The 16,166-nt window shown below is 43.2% G+C and overlaps 1 long non-coding RNA gene across 2 annotated transcripts in view; it reads right to left on the bottom strand.

Moving 5' to 3' along the window:
* The window catches only part of LOC139039477 (uncharacterized), a 79,340-nt gene that overhangs the window by 13,928 nt on the left and 49,246 nt on the right, over positions 1 to 16,166 (bottom strand). Inside the window, exon 3 of one of the 2 annotated variants that reach the window (XR_011492745.1) lies at positions 11,767 to 12,564. The exons of the other annotated variant lie outside the window; for it this stretch is intronic. This is a non-coding gene — a long non-coding RNA (uncharacterized lncRNA). Of the gene's footprint in view, positions 1 to 11,766; positions 12,565 to 16,166 lie in introns of those variants that run through there. 2 annotated transcript variants of the gene reach the window in all.

Genomic DNA, 16,166 nt, shown 5'->3' with positions numbered 1-16,166 from the left:
TGCAACTAGGGAAAGCCCGCCCACAGCAGCGAGGACCCAGTGCAGCCAAAAATAAATAAATAAACTTTAAAATATATATACACTAAGTGGGGGGGGGGGGTCAGAATCCCTCCCCCAAAGAGCACAAAATGTATGATTATATTTACATAAAATTTTAGAAATGCAAACTGATCTATAGCAACATTCAGAAAATCAGTAGTTGCCTGGGGATAGATAGAAAAGTGTAGGGGTGGTTAACATGCTCAATATATTTTTAAAAAATATTTATGTATTTACTTCTATATTTGACTGTGCTGGATCTTAGTTATGGCATGCAGGATCTTTAGTTGCAACATGGGGGATCTGTTTCCCTGACCAGGGATCGAACCTGGGCCCACTGCATTGGGAGTGTGGTGTCTTAGCCATGGGACCACCACAGAAGTCCCAATATGCTTGTTATCTTGACTGTGGTGATGGTTTCACAAGTCTGTACCTTCATAAGGCATATATCTACTTATCAAATTGTACATTGTAAAAAAGTGCTATATATAGTATGTCTATTATACTTCAATAAAGCTGTTTAAAAATACACACAATAGTTTGATCTTTAGGTTCCCTCCCCAGCTCTGTACAGCTGTGCAACTGCTCTTCCATAATTCTGCTGTTAGACTCAGGCTGTTTTCTAGAGGAAGGTAACAGAGGGCCCATGGACACAGCAGGTACAACTGATGGCAAGGGAATTATGACAAAACGTGAAAGTCTATATACTGAATACTGAGACTGTCAGCTCTCTAGCCCCACTTGTCTCCTGGAACCCTGGCAGCCAGGCCTATCTCCTCCAGGCACAAGACTGGAAGTCTCTGAGCAATCCTATTGGCCCAAGAAGAAAGACTTAAACATTGTGACACTGGAGATTTCCTAAAGAAACAGTCAGATAACCCTATGATGAAGTCTGCAATCAACAAGCCCCACTCACAAGGTAAGAGCTTCTAATTGGCTTTAAAATATACTACTCTTTTACATGAGCAGACAACTCAAGTTAGAATTTAACTATTCTAAGAACATAAAAGGGATAGAAAAACTACTTGAACAGGGAACTGGGGAACATTATTGGAAAGATAGAGAAATGATTGTGTTCTTTAGGGAGCAGTCATTAGAAAATGCCCAAAATTTAAATTGCCCAAGAAGTAGCAATTTAAGCCCATTATTTGGTCATGCAAAGCTAACTATTAAAAGAACCAGTTGAAAAATTGAAAATGGTTGCCTCTTGGGAAGGGAAAACAGGGAGGGATGAGGAAATTGCTTCAACAACAAGTCTAGGAGAATCAGGTGGGTCTTTATGTACCCCCTGTAACTTATATAAAACTGGAGAAAAGTCAAACAGAGAAAAGACAAATGTCATATCACTTACATGTGGAATCCAAAAATATGGGTACAAATGAACTTATTTACAAGACAGAAATAGAATCATAAATGTAGAAAATAAACATGGTTCCTATGGGAGTAAAGGGGGATAAACTGCGAGATTGGGATTAACATATACATACTACTATATATAAAATAGATAATTAATAATACAGATAACTGTGTAGCATGGGGAACTCCTCTCAATATTCTGTAATGACCTATATGGGAAAAGAATCTTAAAAAGAGTGGATATAAGTACATGTGTAACTGATTCACTCTGTTGTGCAGCAGAAATTAACATTTTTAAAAAATGTTTATTTTTGGCTATGCAGGGTGTTTGTTGTTGCTCTGGCTTTCTCTAGTTGTTGAGAGTGGGGACTGCTCTCTAGCTGCAGTGCAAGCTCTTCTCTTGTGGCTGAGCACAGGCTCCAGGGCATGAGAACTTCAGTAGTTGCAGCTCCCAGGCTTAAGAGCACAACCTCATAGTTGTGATACACGGGCTTAGTTGCTCCGAAGCATGTGGGATCTTCCCCATCAGGGATCGAACCCATATTTCCTACATTGGAAGGCAGATCCTTTACCTCTGAGCCACCAGGGAAGCCCAGAAACTAACATTTTGAACAAATTATACTCCAATAAATATCTATTTAAAAACAAAGAAAAAAACAGAGGGAGGGGAGAACGAAGTTTCGGTTCAGTGCAGTTCAGTCGCTCAGTCATGTCTGCCTCTTTGCAACCCCATGGACTGCAGCACACCAGGCGTCCCTGTCCATCACCAACTACAAGAGCCTACTCAAACTCATGTCCATCGCGTGATGCCATCCAACCATCTCATCCTCTGTCATCCCCTTCTCCTACCGCCTTCAATCTTTCCCAGCACCAGGGTCTTTTCAAATGAGTCAGTTCTTCCCATCAGGTGGCCAAAGTATTGGAGTTTCAGCTTCAGCATCAGTCCTTCCAATGAACACTCAGGACTGATCTCTTTTAGGATGTACTGGCTGGATCTCCTTGCAGTCCAAGGGACTCTCAAGAGTCTTCTCCAACACCACAGTTCAAAAGCATCAATTCTTCTGCGCTCAGCTTTCTTTATAGTCCAACTCTCACATCCATATGTGACTACTGGAAAAACTATAGCTTTGATTAGATGGATGTTTATTGGCAAAGTAATGTCTCTGCTTTTTAATATGCTGTCTAGGTTGGTCATAGCTTTTCTTCCAAGGAGCAAGCGTCTTTTAATTTCATGGCTGCAGTCATCATCTGCAGTAACTTTGGAGCCCAAAAAAATAAAGTCTGTCACTGTTTCCATTGTTTCCCCATCTAGTTGCCATGAAATGATGGGACCAGATGCCATGATCTTTGTTTTTTGAATGTTGAGTTTTAAGCCAGCTTTTTCACTCTCCTCTTTCACTTTCATCAAGAAGCTCTTTAGTTCTTCTTCAGTTTCTGCCATGAAGGTGGTGTCATCTACATATCTGAGGTTATTGATATTTCTCCCAGCAATCTTGATTCCAGCTTGTGCTTCATCAAGCCCAGCATTTCTCATGATGTACTCTGCATATAAGTTAAATAAGCAGGGTGACAATATATAGCCTTGATGTACTCCTTTGGAGTACTATTTGGAACCAGTCTGTTGTTCCACGTCCAGTTCTAACTGTTGCTTCCTGACCTGCATACAGATTTCTCAGGAGGCAGGTCAGGTGGTCTGGTATTCCCATCTCTCTCAGAGTTTTCCAGTTTATTGTGATCCACATAGTCAAAGGCTTTGACTTAGTCAATAAAGCAGAAATAGATGTTTCTTCTGGAACTCTCTTGCTTTTTTGATGATCCAAAGGATGTTGACAATTTGATCTCCAGTTCTTCTGCCTTTTCTTGGTCCAGCTTTGAACATCTAGAAGTTCATGTTTCATGTACTGTTGAAGCCTGGCTTGGAGAATTTTCAGCATTACTTTGCTGGAGTGTGAGATGAGTGCAATTGTGCGGTAGTTTGAACATTCTTTGGCATAACCTTTCTTTGGGATTGGAATGAAAACTGACATTTTCCAATCCTGTGGCCACTGCTGAGTTTTCGATATTTGCTGGCATATGGAATGCAGCACTTTCACAACATCATCTTTCAGGATTTGAAATAGCTCAACTGGAATTCCATCACCTCCACTAGCTTTGTTTGTAGTGATGCTTCATAAGGCCCACTTGACTTTGCATTCCAGGATGTTTGGCTCTAGGTGAGTGATCACACCGTCGTGGGTCATTATCGAGCTCATATTCAATATTCTCCACTTATGTCATAAATGTTTTTTGGCAGCTTGTTTAAATCAAGATCCAAGCAAGATCCACACATTGTATTTGTTGATTTTTTTTTTAAGGTTTTTTTAAACTGTAACTGCCTGCCCTCCCATACTTTCCCCAGACCTAATGTTTGTCGAAAAAACTGGGTCATCTGTAATTTTCTGATTTCCAAAATTCTATCTTCAGATTGTATCCTGCTGGTTGGTGTCCCTTAACATATTTTCCATCCCATCGGGGAGTGGGTCTCTATCTGGGTCGTGAAGATCTTTATTGTATAGTTCTTCTGTGTATTCTTGCCACTTCTTAATATCTTCTGCTTCTGTTAGGTCCATACCATTTCTGTTCTTTATTGTGCTCATCTTTGTATGAAATGTTCCCTTGGTATCTCTAAATTTCTTGAAGAGATTTAGTTAAAGCTGAATAAAGCTCTTGAAAAGTCAGTAGATAGGAGATGGCCATATATCCCTGTTTGCCAAAGACACACCCAGTTTTCAGCTCTTAAGAAGGCTCTCTCTTACTCTCCAGATACTGTGTCACTAACTTGATAATGGGCATGTCAGGCTGACACCTCCTGAACCCAGTGATGGACATTAGCATCACCTTAACGTGAGACAGAGTATCCTCCTCCTGACGCCACAGGAAGTTCTCAGCACTGCCTATGAAATATCCTTGCCTCCCTCACAAAAAAGAAAAAGAACTTGAATCTAATCAAGTCTCTCAGTCGGGGTTTCTCAAAATTCACACTTGGGGACACATAACTTCTTGTGTGTATAGGATGTTTAGCAGCTTCTCCGGCCTCTGCCCGCTGGATGCAAATAGCACCATCACCTAGTTGTGACAATCAGCGTGTCTCCTCACTTTGCCAGATGGAGGGGAGGAAGGAGGTGGCAATCTCTTCCAGGTGAGAAGCATGGCTCTACATCTAAGTACCAACTTCCAGGAAATGGGATGGAGAAATTTGTTAAAGGACACCAACCAGCAGGATACACTCTGAAGGCAGAATTCGGGAAATTTGAAAAGTACAGATGATCTAGTTTTTTCAACAAACATTAGGTCTGGGGAAAGTATAGGAGGGCAGACAATTACGGTTTAAAAAACCTTTTAAAAAAATCAACAAATACGATGTATGGATCTTGTTTGGATCCTGATTTAAACAAGCTGCCAAAAGACATTTATGACATAAATGGAGAATATTGACTATGAGCTAGGTAATATCCGCCTGCCAATGGAGGAGACACAAGAGATACAGGTTCGATTGCTTGGAGTAGGAAATGGCAACACACTCCAATATTCTTGCCTGGAAAATTCCATGGGCAGAGGAACCTGGCAGGCTACAGTCCATGGGGTCACAAAGAGTCAGATGTGACTGAGCACACACACAAGCATTATGGCACTAAGAGATGTTCATTTTGTGGGTGTGATAATGGTACTGTGGTTGTGTTATTTTTAAAAGCTTTCTGTTACAGATACACACGGCTGAATTAACAGATCAAATGACATAATGTCTGATTGCAAAGGAGGATGTTGTGGATCAGATCAAACAAAAATGTCAGACCACTAATGGTTACTGCAACTAAGTAATGGGTACCTGTGCATTCATTAAACTTGCTTCTCTACTTTTGTGTGTTTGAAACTTTGCATAATATTGGGTTGACCAAAGAGTTCATGCAGGTTTTTTAAAAACCTGAACGAACTCTTTGGCCAACCCAGTAAAAACTTAAAGAAAGTCCAAGAAATGAATAAAGCATGGCCTACTAGGAGGCACATGGTCTGAGAGTCCAGAACTTGGGGTTTTATTCCAATTTCTCCACTAAGCAGTCCGGTCATTTTAGTGGGAGAGTCACTTCTCTGGTCTATAGAATACAGGTCTTGAGTTAATAAATCTGTGAGGTTTTCAGAGATTCCACAGCATGCCTTGAAAAGTGAGTTGAACAGCACCCCAGAGGAGTCTGAATTTGTAGTGGAGACCCTGGTGGTGTTCTGGCCCAGGGCTCCCAGATTCCCTCCTCAGCCCCTCAACTAGTTTAGAAGTAGCAAGATCAGCTGTGCTAGAACATTCTGAATTAGAAAGCGCCTGCTGAAAAAGGCTTGCGTCAAACCCCTCTTTGAGCGGCTGGGGCTGCAGTGTGAGTAACTTGTCAGGAAAGTGTGAATTACAAGTCGGTATTACAAAAGTGTTTATTTTCAGCCTTTCCAAAAAACAGTGAGAAAGAGGAAGGCATGCATAATAAAGCAGCTGGGCATCTGAGGCTAAGGTTTGCTCTTTCTTACCCCTCCCTCCCAGCCCCCCACCTAGCTCTTTCCTGTGACCCCGAGGGCAGCGAAGTGGAAGAGGGCAGGTGGAGACGCAGGAGGAAGGAGGCACTGGCCACTCTCAGTGGGGGTGCAGAGCTCAGGGTGACAAAGGAACAACTCAAGTCCCAGCCTTCCATCCCCCTGCCGAGCCCTCCTGCCTCAAAGGAAATGATTAATGAGGGACTGACCGCCAAACGCCACAAAGGAAGACCTTTAGAGAAAGTTCCCCGAAACATCCCTGAAAATAGCCCCCAAAAGACCTCTGCCCTTGCTTTGAAGAAGGCAGAAAACACGTCTTGCCACCACGGGTAGAGCATCACCCATGGTGAAAGGAAGCCAGGAGTTCGCACCGATTCCCTCCCCCACACTCTCTCCCCTGGACCCCAACTGAAATGTCAGCTTCCCTCCCTCAGCCTACCAGAAAGGCCCCCCAGTGGTCTTCGGCCTCCAGAGTGACCCTTCACAAAGGCAAACCTACCCAAGCCACTCATGCTCCTCTTTAAGCTGTTTTCATATACCTCATCTCTGCGGGCTTAAAATCCAGCATCTAGGACCTCCAGCAGAGGCAGTGAGTGCTAGGGATTTAAAAGCACCCTCAGAAATCACACCATAGAAGTCCCTGAATAAACCTAGAATGAATGCATGCATGTTTATAACATACATAAGCTGGCCTAGGTGCGGAACAAAGGAATCCTGCCCAAACACAGGGTTCTTGGGTTTCGGCTGCTCCTAATGTCCCTTCCTGCCCTGCACCTTTCCAGTCTCCCCAGATCTCTTTGGTTACCGAAGGGCAGCCCCCTGCCCTGCAGAGAGTTCTGTGGGAAGGGCCCTCCAATCTGAGAGGGTGTAGGGGATGGAGCGGCTTCAGGAGGGGATAGAGGGTTTATTCCTAAACTGTTGTCTACATGTATCACCAATCAAAGCAGTTCAGAGGAAGAGACAAACAAGGACCCGAAGGGTGGAGAGAGCCCCGGGAAGCCAGCAGGTGAGCCAGATCCATTCTGGAGATGAAGCACAACCCCTGAGGAAGCTTCACAAACAAATGCTCAATTACATCAGCAGCACAGGAATAAATTCTCCTAAGAAAACACTTAAACTAGTTCAGATTAAGCTACTGCATTGGTTGGCTGCATGCTCAGTCAGTCATGTTCAACTCTTTGCAACCCATGGACTGTAGCCTGCCAGGCTCCTCTGTCCATGGGATTTTCCAGGTAAGAATGCTGGAGTGGATTGCCAATTCCTACTTCAGAGGATTTTCCTGACCCAGGGATTGAGCCTGCGTCTCTTGCATCTCCTCATTGGCAGGTGGACTTTTTACCACTGAGCCACCTGGGAAGCCCACCGCTTACTTAAGATGTATTTAATTGTATCAGAATGCCTGCCTAACAGTGGGTTAAGCAATAAAGGCATTTAAATATCTCAGGCCACAAGAAGTTTGAAGAAGAAAAATATCTGCTTTGAAACACTGAGGTGTCAGTATGCCAGAATGATCTCCACCATTTTCCAAGTCTCTGCCTCATGGTCGTTAGGAGGGTTACCATACCTCCAAGCATCACATTCTCAAACAACACCACTCTAAGCCAGAAAGGAGGTACAGAGTCAGACTCTTTGTCCACTTTATTCTCTCTTTGTTATTAGAGAAAAAAGTACTTGTAGAAGTCACCAGTAGACTAGGTAGCATGCCTACTGCTAAATAAATCACAGGGAAAGAGAACTGGTCTAAGTGCACTTGACTGAGATCAGCCATGCCTGGACCTACCTTCCCTGAGTACAGTGTTGCCCTTTAATACTTGAACAAAATTTGAATTATTAGCATGAAAGAATGGAGGAGGGTAGGAAATGGCCACCACCAGTGTCTAAAGTCCGCTTTGGACCACCACAACTAAAGTCCCCTTTGACCCCCAACCTCCTCCTACCACCCTGGTGCAGTCTACTATTACCATTTGGACTGTAGCCTACCAGGCTCCTCCATCCATGGGTTTTTCCAGGCAAGAATACTGGAGTGGGTTGCCATTTCCTTCTCCAGGAGATCTTCCTGACCCAGGGATTTAACCCAGGTCTCCCGCATTGTAGGCAGACGCTTTACCATCTGAGCCACCAGGGAAGTCCATTCCAGACCTTATGCATGTGTATATACATATACACCACACACCGTAATAAACAGTAGACTTAGAGCATTAAATAGATTTATCATAGTGTGTGAGTGTGTGTGTGTGTGTGAGAGAGAGAGAAAGAGAGAGAGAAACACACCATCCACTCTAGGCATCTTTCTGCAATCTGCTTCACCATTCAAGGATATATCTCAGTGATCCATCCACACCAATATTTATTGATCTCTTCCTTGCTTGTGACTGCTGCACCGTGTTCCCTAGAGTGGATGTGTCACCTTTCATTTAGATACTTCCCCGCTGAGAGCCTCTTGGTTATTTTTAGAGCAGCTCCTACTCACTTCTGTGCACTCAGGCACTGGGTGTTCTCCATTTGACCCTCCAGCCCCTTTCTCTACTCTATGTTCAGATTGCTGACTGCTATCAATACATGAGCCAGCTCTCCTGCTCTCTGGCATCTGGTTGGGTGAAACTTATGTGAGTGGCCCGAAATGAACGGGTGCAAGAGAGAGGAGTTGGAGTGTTTATTCCCCTCGGTCATTTCAGTATTTGTGGTTCAGTATTTGTGGCTTAGTATAGGCTTAGTGGCTCCGTGACATGTGAAGCATTCCCGGACCAGGGATCAAACCCATGCTCCCTGCATTGGCAGGCAGATTCTTATCTACTGTTCCACCAGGGAAGTCCAGGAATCTTTAATGAGTTGTTTCCAAACAAGAGAAAGTATTCCCGGTTCTCATAGTGCAGGACCAGGAAAATGCCAATCGACGGGAACACCCTTCCCCTCCACACCTTCCCCCCTCCCCACCCCGCCAGCCCCAGAACCATGATAAGAGCCCAAAGTCTCCCTCTCACAACTCTGGGCTCTCCAGTACTTCACCTCATGCCTTCTCTTAAATGCAGCACCAAGTTCTCTACTTTAGACCCTAGATGAATTTAGCATCCAGTTAACACATTTCCAGAGCTTCAGCACAGCAGCTAAGAATATAGGCTGCGAAGGTAGATTATTCGAGGTTCAAATTCTGACTCCACCACTCACCAGCTGAGAGGCCGCTTGACAGCTCTTTAACTGTTCTGTGCCTCTGTTTTCTCACTGGAAGATTGAAATAACCATATTACTTATCTCATATAGTTGTTTTAAAGATCACATAGTGATAGTTGCTCAGTCTTGTCCAACTGTTTGGGACCCCACAGACTGTATCCTACCAGGCTTCTTTGTCCATGAAATTCTCCAGGCAAGAATACTGGAGCAGATTGCTATTTCTTTCTTCAGAAACATCACATACAATCTATCTAAAAATACAACTAAAAGATCTCAACACAGAACCTAGTCTAGAGAGAAGCTCCATGCAAGGTTATAGATAAGGCTTGCTTGACACTATACATGTTGCTGTAGGAGGGGAAAGAAGTCATGGCCTTACCCTCTGGTAAAAACTCTGCCTGCAATGCAGGGGACCTGGATTCAATCCCTGGGTCGGGAAGATCCCCTGGAGTAGGAAATGGCAGCCTAGTCCAGTATTGTTCCCTGAAGCATTCCATGGACAGAGGAGTCTGGTGGGCTATAGTCCATGGGATCACAAAGTATCAGAGAGGACTAAGAGACTAACACTTTCTACCTTCAAGGAGCCTACTTCCCCAGTGGTCCAGTGGTTTAGAGTACACCTTTCAACGCAGGGCACAAGGGTTCATTCCCTGGTCTGGGAACTAGGATCCCACATACCACGCGGCCACAACTAAGACCTGACGCAGGCAAAAATAAATAATTCATTAAGTTTAAAAAATAAAAAAGTGTGCAAATCAGTGGGCTTTTAAAATTTTTTAAGTAAAAATAAAATATATCTAAAAGATCTCAACAACAGCCTAGTCCAGAGAGAGCCCTCCACATGGTAATAGATATGACTCACTCAACACTATATATGTTTCTGTAGGAGGAAAAAGAAGCCATGGCCCTAGCCTCAAGGAGCCTGAAATCTGCTTTGTGAGACATGAAGAGCCTTCTTATAGTCATGAACAACACAGATGACCCCATGTTCAAAGGGCAGATTACCTGGTATAAGTTCCAATGCAACAGTAGTCAGGTGATCCTTTCACATATCTCACTTTTCACTTTGCCTAACAGGTTCTTGAGGTTAAATGCCAAGCATTATTGTTCTTGTTATGCCCAGTGTTTGCATTTGTCTAAATACCCAAGGAACGCTTGGATAGCATATCAGAATAAGCACTTCTTTCTTTCCAAATTACTTTGAAACTGAAGCATCGTTTAATTCTCATAACAACCTTGTGAGCTTGTTACTACTAGGAGCACCTGCATTTTCCAAAATAAGGAAAGGAGGGATCAAAAAAAATTTAAAAATTAGCATCTTGTTCAAGTCATACAGTCACTTTACGGCGGAGCTGGTCTGGGACCGAAGGTCCTTGACCATAAATGTGAAGCCTCATCCTCTACAGACCACAAAAGTCCATTAGCCGAAGAAGTATACCTCTGTCAAGTGTCTTCTTCTGACTTCTGCTATGCTCTCTTTTTTAAACTTCTTCTTTGTTCTCTCTAGCTGAGACAGCTGACTCCAGTTTTTTTTTTTTTTCCTTTAGCCAAAGGGAATCCAATTCATTAGGATTTCTTTTCAAGGAGGCAGAGACTCTCCTATTTATCCAAGCTTCTATCAGACATATAAATGTAAAATATAGTCATTAAACTCTGAAATTTATGGCACAGTCATAACCACACACAAGCTATTAAAAAGCTCATTACCTCCAGTGGGAGATATCACCATGCTTACTACTCTCTCCTCTTCGTAAGGTCAGAGAAAGTAAGCTCACTGGTTACGGGAAATCTTTTATTTGTCGAGGAATCCTCCTAAAAGCAGTTATATTACTGATAAATCCTACTTTATTTGTAATGCATTGAAAGGCAACATTTAAAAAAAAAAAAACTTTTATAAAAAAAAGAAAAATTTGCCCTTTGAGAAAAAACTCAATACTGAAATGTGTAAAGTAAAAAGTGAAAATTCTCAAGAGAATGAGAACATAAGCCACAGCCTGAGAGAAAATATTTTCAAAAGAAGTATTTAATAGAGGGCTGATATCCAAAATATACAAAGAACTATTATAATTCAACAATAAGAAAATGAACAACTTGATTAAACAATGGGCTGAAGACCTGAACAGACACCTCACCAAAGATTTATAGATGGAAAATAAGCATATTAAAAGATGCTCAACATCATATGTCATTAGGGAATTGCAGATTAAAGCAGCAATGAGATACCACTGCATACCTATTAGAATGTGTGTGTGTGCGCGCTTTGTCGCTCAGTCATGTCAGAGTCTTTGTGGCCATAGGAACTGTAGCCTGCCAGCCTCCTCTGTCTTTGGGATTCTCAGGACAAGAATACTTGGAGAAGTCATTCCTGACCCAAGGATTGAACCCTGAGTCTCCCCCATTGCAGGCAGATTCTTTACCATTTGAGCCACTGGAGAAGCCCCACCGGGGCACAAATTCAGATTGCTAACAGCGCCCTGCGATCTGGAGCAACATGAACTCTCAGTCACTGCTGGAAGGAATGCAAAATGGTATAGCCACTTCAGAAGACAGTTTGGCAGTTTCTTACAAAGTTATATTCTCACCATATGATCCTGCGATTTCATCCCTTGATATTTATCCAAATGAGTTAAAAACTTACGTCCACACAAAATGCTGTACACTGATGTTTATAGCAACTTTATTCATAATTGCCAACACTTGGAAGCAACCAAGATGCCCTTCAACAGGTGAACAGCTAAATAAACTGTAGTACATCCAGACAATGGAATATTAATTAGTACTGAAAAGAAGTAGCTATCAAGCCATGAAAAGACACAGATGAAATTTTAATGCATTTTACTAAGTGAAAGAAGCCAGTCAGGAAAGGCTACATACTGTGTGATTCCAACTATATGACATTCTGAAAAAAGGTAAAGCTATGGAGGTAGTAAAAAGATCAGTGGTTGTCAGGGGTTGTAGAAAGGGAAGGATGAATAGGATTTTCAGGGCAGTGAATATACTCTGCATGATACTGTAATGCTAGATACATATCATCAGAACTGTCAAAACCCTTAGAATGTACAACACCAAGAGTAAACCCTAATGTTAGCTATGAGCTCTGGTTAGTAATAATGTGTCAGCGTAGGTCATTAATTGTAACAAATGTACCTCTCTGGTGGGAGATGTTGATGGTGAGAGAGGCTAGAGATATGGGGGAGCGAATGGATAAGCAATATCTGCATCTTTCCCTCAGTTTTGTTATTCATTTAGTTCAGTTCAGTTCAGTTCATTCACTTAGTCACGTCTGGCTCTTTGCGACCCCATAGACTCTAACACGCCAGGCTTCCCTGTCCATCACCAACTCTCAGAGCTTGCTCAAACTCATGTTCATTGAGTCAGTGATGCCATCCGACCATCTCATCCTCTGTCATTCCCTTCTCCTCCTGTCTTCCTGCTCTTCATTTAAAACTGCTGTAAAAAATAAAGTATTTTTTAAATGGCTATGCCCCCAATCACACTCCCTATGTGTAATAGTTATTAAATGTTTAATGTATTTACTTCCAGTCTTTCTTCTCACGCACACATGTGTATGTGCAAATTTTTTAAAGGTCAGCAAAAGCTATGTACCTGAACATGATTATATCAATGTCTCATTATAATGGTGGAAATACTTAGAAGTATACAGTTGTTCAAATAAGGAATACAGTTGTCCCTCAGTATCTACAGGGTATTGGTTCCAGGACTCTCTCCCCACCCAACCCTCAACTCTCCTACCAAGACACTAAACTCCATGGATGCTCAAGTGTCCTTTGTAAAACTGTATGATATTTCCCTATAACCTACACACATCCTCCTGTATACTTTAAATCATTCCTGGGTTATCTGTACTACCTATTATAATGCAAATACTATGTAAATAGCTGTAAATACAATGTGAGCTTCCCAGATGGTAAAGAATCTGCCTGCCAATGCGGGAGACTGAAGAGACTCCTGTTCAATCCCTGGGTGGGGAAGATCCCCTGGAGAAGGAAATAGCAACCCACTCCAGTATTCTTGCCTGGAAAATTCCACAGACAGAGGAGCCTGGCATGCTACAGTCCATGGGGTCATAGAGTCAGACACAACTAAGTGGCCAAGCACAGTGTAAATCTATGTAAACCATCACTGATGTGTGGCAAATTCAAGTTTTACTTTTTGGAACATTCTGCAATTTAAATATATATATGTTTGTGTGTGTGTGTGTGTGTGTGTGTGTGTGTGTGTATTTGACCCATATAGTTGGTTGAATCCATATATGCAGAACCCACAGGTATGAAGGCTGACTCTAGTTGAGTAAACTATGACTTACTGCTAACTGAGCCCTGTACAGTGGAAAACTCTGGAGACCACGAGGTATTTAGAGTACGGTAGTGGTTGTAGTAGAGTCAAACAGAACTGGAATTAAATTCCCATCTTGCTACTAAATACATACCTTAATTTTCATCAGTACCATAAAAATATTAGTGCTCCCCTGAAGGGTGTTTGTATAGATTAACTTAAAAGTGAGATTGCCTATGAAGTCCTCAACAACATGCCTGGCACCTCAGTGCTCCATCAGCCACAGCCCCTCCTTGAGGGTAGACCCTTATCTCAGTGATCCTTGCTCCCCAGGATCTTAACTCCATGCCTGGCACAAAGTAAGCAGCAAAATAAATACTGGCTGAGTTGAACTAGAGTAGAATATCATAAATTTTTTAAATCAATATTTAGGGACTTCCTTGCTACCCCTGGGTCAGGAAGATTGCCTGGAGAAGGGAACGGCCATCCACTCCCATATTCTTTCCTGGAGAATTCCATGGACAGGGTAGCCTGGCAGGCTACAGTCCACGGGGTCACAGAGTCAGACACGACTGAGCGACTAACAACATTGGTGGTCTAGTGGCTAAGACTTCACCCTCCCAATGCAGAGGCCTGGGTTTGATCTCTGGTCAGGGAACTAAATCCCATATGCCACAACTAAAAGCTCACATCCTACAGCTAAAGATCCGGAGTGCCAAAACTAAGACCCAACTCAGCCAAATAAAAAAAAAATTTTTTAACTAATAAAATAAAATCAATACTTAGAGACAAGCTGTGGGACTTGGGATTTCAAGGAAGACTGTATTTAATAGAGAAAATGACAGGCAGACATGAAGTTGGATGATATAGGGAAGTCGAGATCAGGGAAGCCACCACCATCCTGCATGATGTGGCAGGACCATCACAGGCAACCTCAGGTCCTGCAGCACCTAGAAAGTGGCTCCCAAGGGGCTGCCAGGACCTGCCGGCCAGACCTCCCACCTCCCCCAGCTAAGAGCTCACCTCTGTGCTACTGTCACGGCTGTCAGTTGATTCACTGAGAGAGAGAGAAAGAGAGCCCAAAGCTGGGCAAAGAAATGCAGAAAAGTAAATTCTGATAGGGGAGGAGGGAAGACGCTCATGACTCATCCTGTGGAATACTGCAGGAACATTTTTTTTAAACCAAGAACTTTAGGGTTTTTTTTTTTTTTTAATAATTTTATTTATGTAGTTTTGGCTGTGCTGGGTCTACATTGCTATGAGGGCTTTCATCTAGTTGCGGTGAGTGGGGGCTACTCTCTTGTTGCAGTGTGCAGGCTTCTCACTGCTGCGGCTTCTCTTGTTGTGGAACACGGGCTCTAGGGTATGCAGGCTTCAGTAGTTGCGGCTGGCTCCCAGGCTCTAGAGCACAGGCTCAGTAGTTATGGTTCACAGGCTTAGTTGCTCCAAGGCACGTGGGATCTTCCTGAATCAGGGCTTGAACCCGTGTCTCCTGCACTGGCAGGCAGATTCTCTACTGCTGAGCCACCAGGAAAGCCCCAAGAACAACTTTAGTTTCATATGACAAACAATATTGCCCACTGCAGAGAAGTCATCCATAATCTCACCAGCCAGACAAAATCCCTATTATAACCATGGTCTTATTTTCTCATGAATCTTTTCCTATACCTGCATGCATGTCATACATGTCTCAGATATGTAACATATTACATGTGTATGTATGTGTTTTCCATATATTATACCCTTTTATCATGTCAACAGACAATCATCCATGACATTGTTAATGGCAGACTAGAATTCCAGCGTCTGGCTAAACCATACTTTATGGAACCCATCATCCATTGTCAGACGTTTGGGTCATTTCCAAAATCTTGCTCTCCTAAACAGTGCTGCCAGGAACTTAGAGACATGCAGTGACTGTCTGATACTCTCTCACAGAGGGTGAAAGAGAATGACAGGCTGCTGAATTGACTTCAAGCCCAAACCATCTCCCCCTCCCTCCACCCCACCCCCATGATACCCAGTCCTTTGGAGCTCAGGTGGAGGAAGCCACAGTCAAGACCTTGGATTTCTGAGGATTTGGCCTCCTCCCAGAGGGTTGTCTGAGCCTTTTTGAACCCACATAATTAGACATGAGGGCCCTGAAATCAGGCCAGCTCTAACCAAAACTGGGAGGCAGATGAAGAAAGTCTTGGTTCCCCCTAACTGCCCTCCCTAGTATTGTCCAGTCCTTCCAAGAGGCACCTGCCCACTGCCTCACTGCCCCATCTCAGCATCTGACACCCCCATTTCTGCAGCTGCAACAATAGTCAGGCTCTAAAAAGCCATACCTTCCAGTAATGTATACTTTTCAAGAAGTTCCTTTAACATCTTGGGTCAACCAACACACTTTGAACTAAACACTGTCAAGGGCACAGGTGGGTAAGACATTACCACTGCCCCCAAGTGGCTTACACTCCGTAGTATAGTTTCCTCAGTTCAGTTCAGTTGCTCAGTTGTGTCTGACTCTTTGCGACCCCACAGACTGCAGAATGCCAGGCTCCTGTAGTAGTTTCCTAAGGCTGCCTAACCAAGGGGCACCCACTGGCTATCTCAGAACAACAGAAATTTGTCTTACAGTTCTAGAGGCTACAAGTCAAAAAGCAAGGTGTCTGACAGCGCCCTCTTCCCTGTGTCTAATGATTGCCAGCAGCCCTTGGCATTCCTTGGCTGGGAACTTCACCCCTCCAGTCTCTGTCTCTGCTTTCTCACAGCCT

The sequence above is a fragment of the Odocoileus virginianus genome, chromosome 2 (genome assembly GCF_023699985.2).
Source record: "Odocoileus virginianus isolate 20LAN1187 ecotype Illinois chromosome 2, Ovbor_1.2, whole genome shotgun sequence".
Classification (NCBI taxonomy): domain Eukaryota; kingdom Metazoa; phylum Chordata; class Mammalia; order Artiodactyla; family Cervidae; genus Odocoileus; species Odocoileus virginianus.
This window is presented reverse-complemented; position numbering and strand designations above follow the sequence as displayed.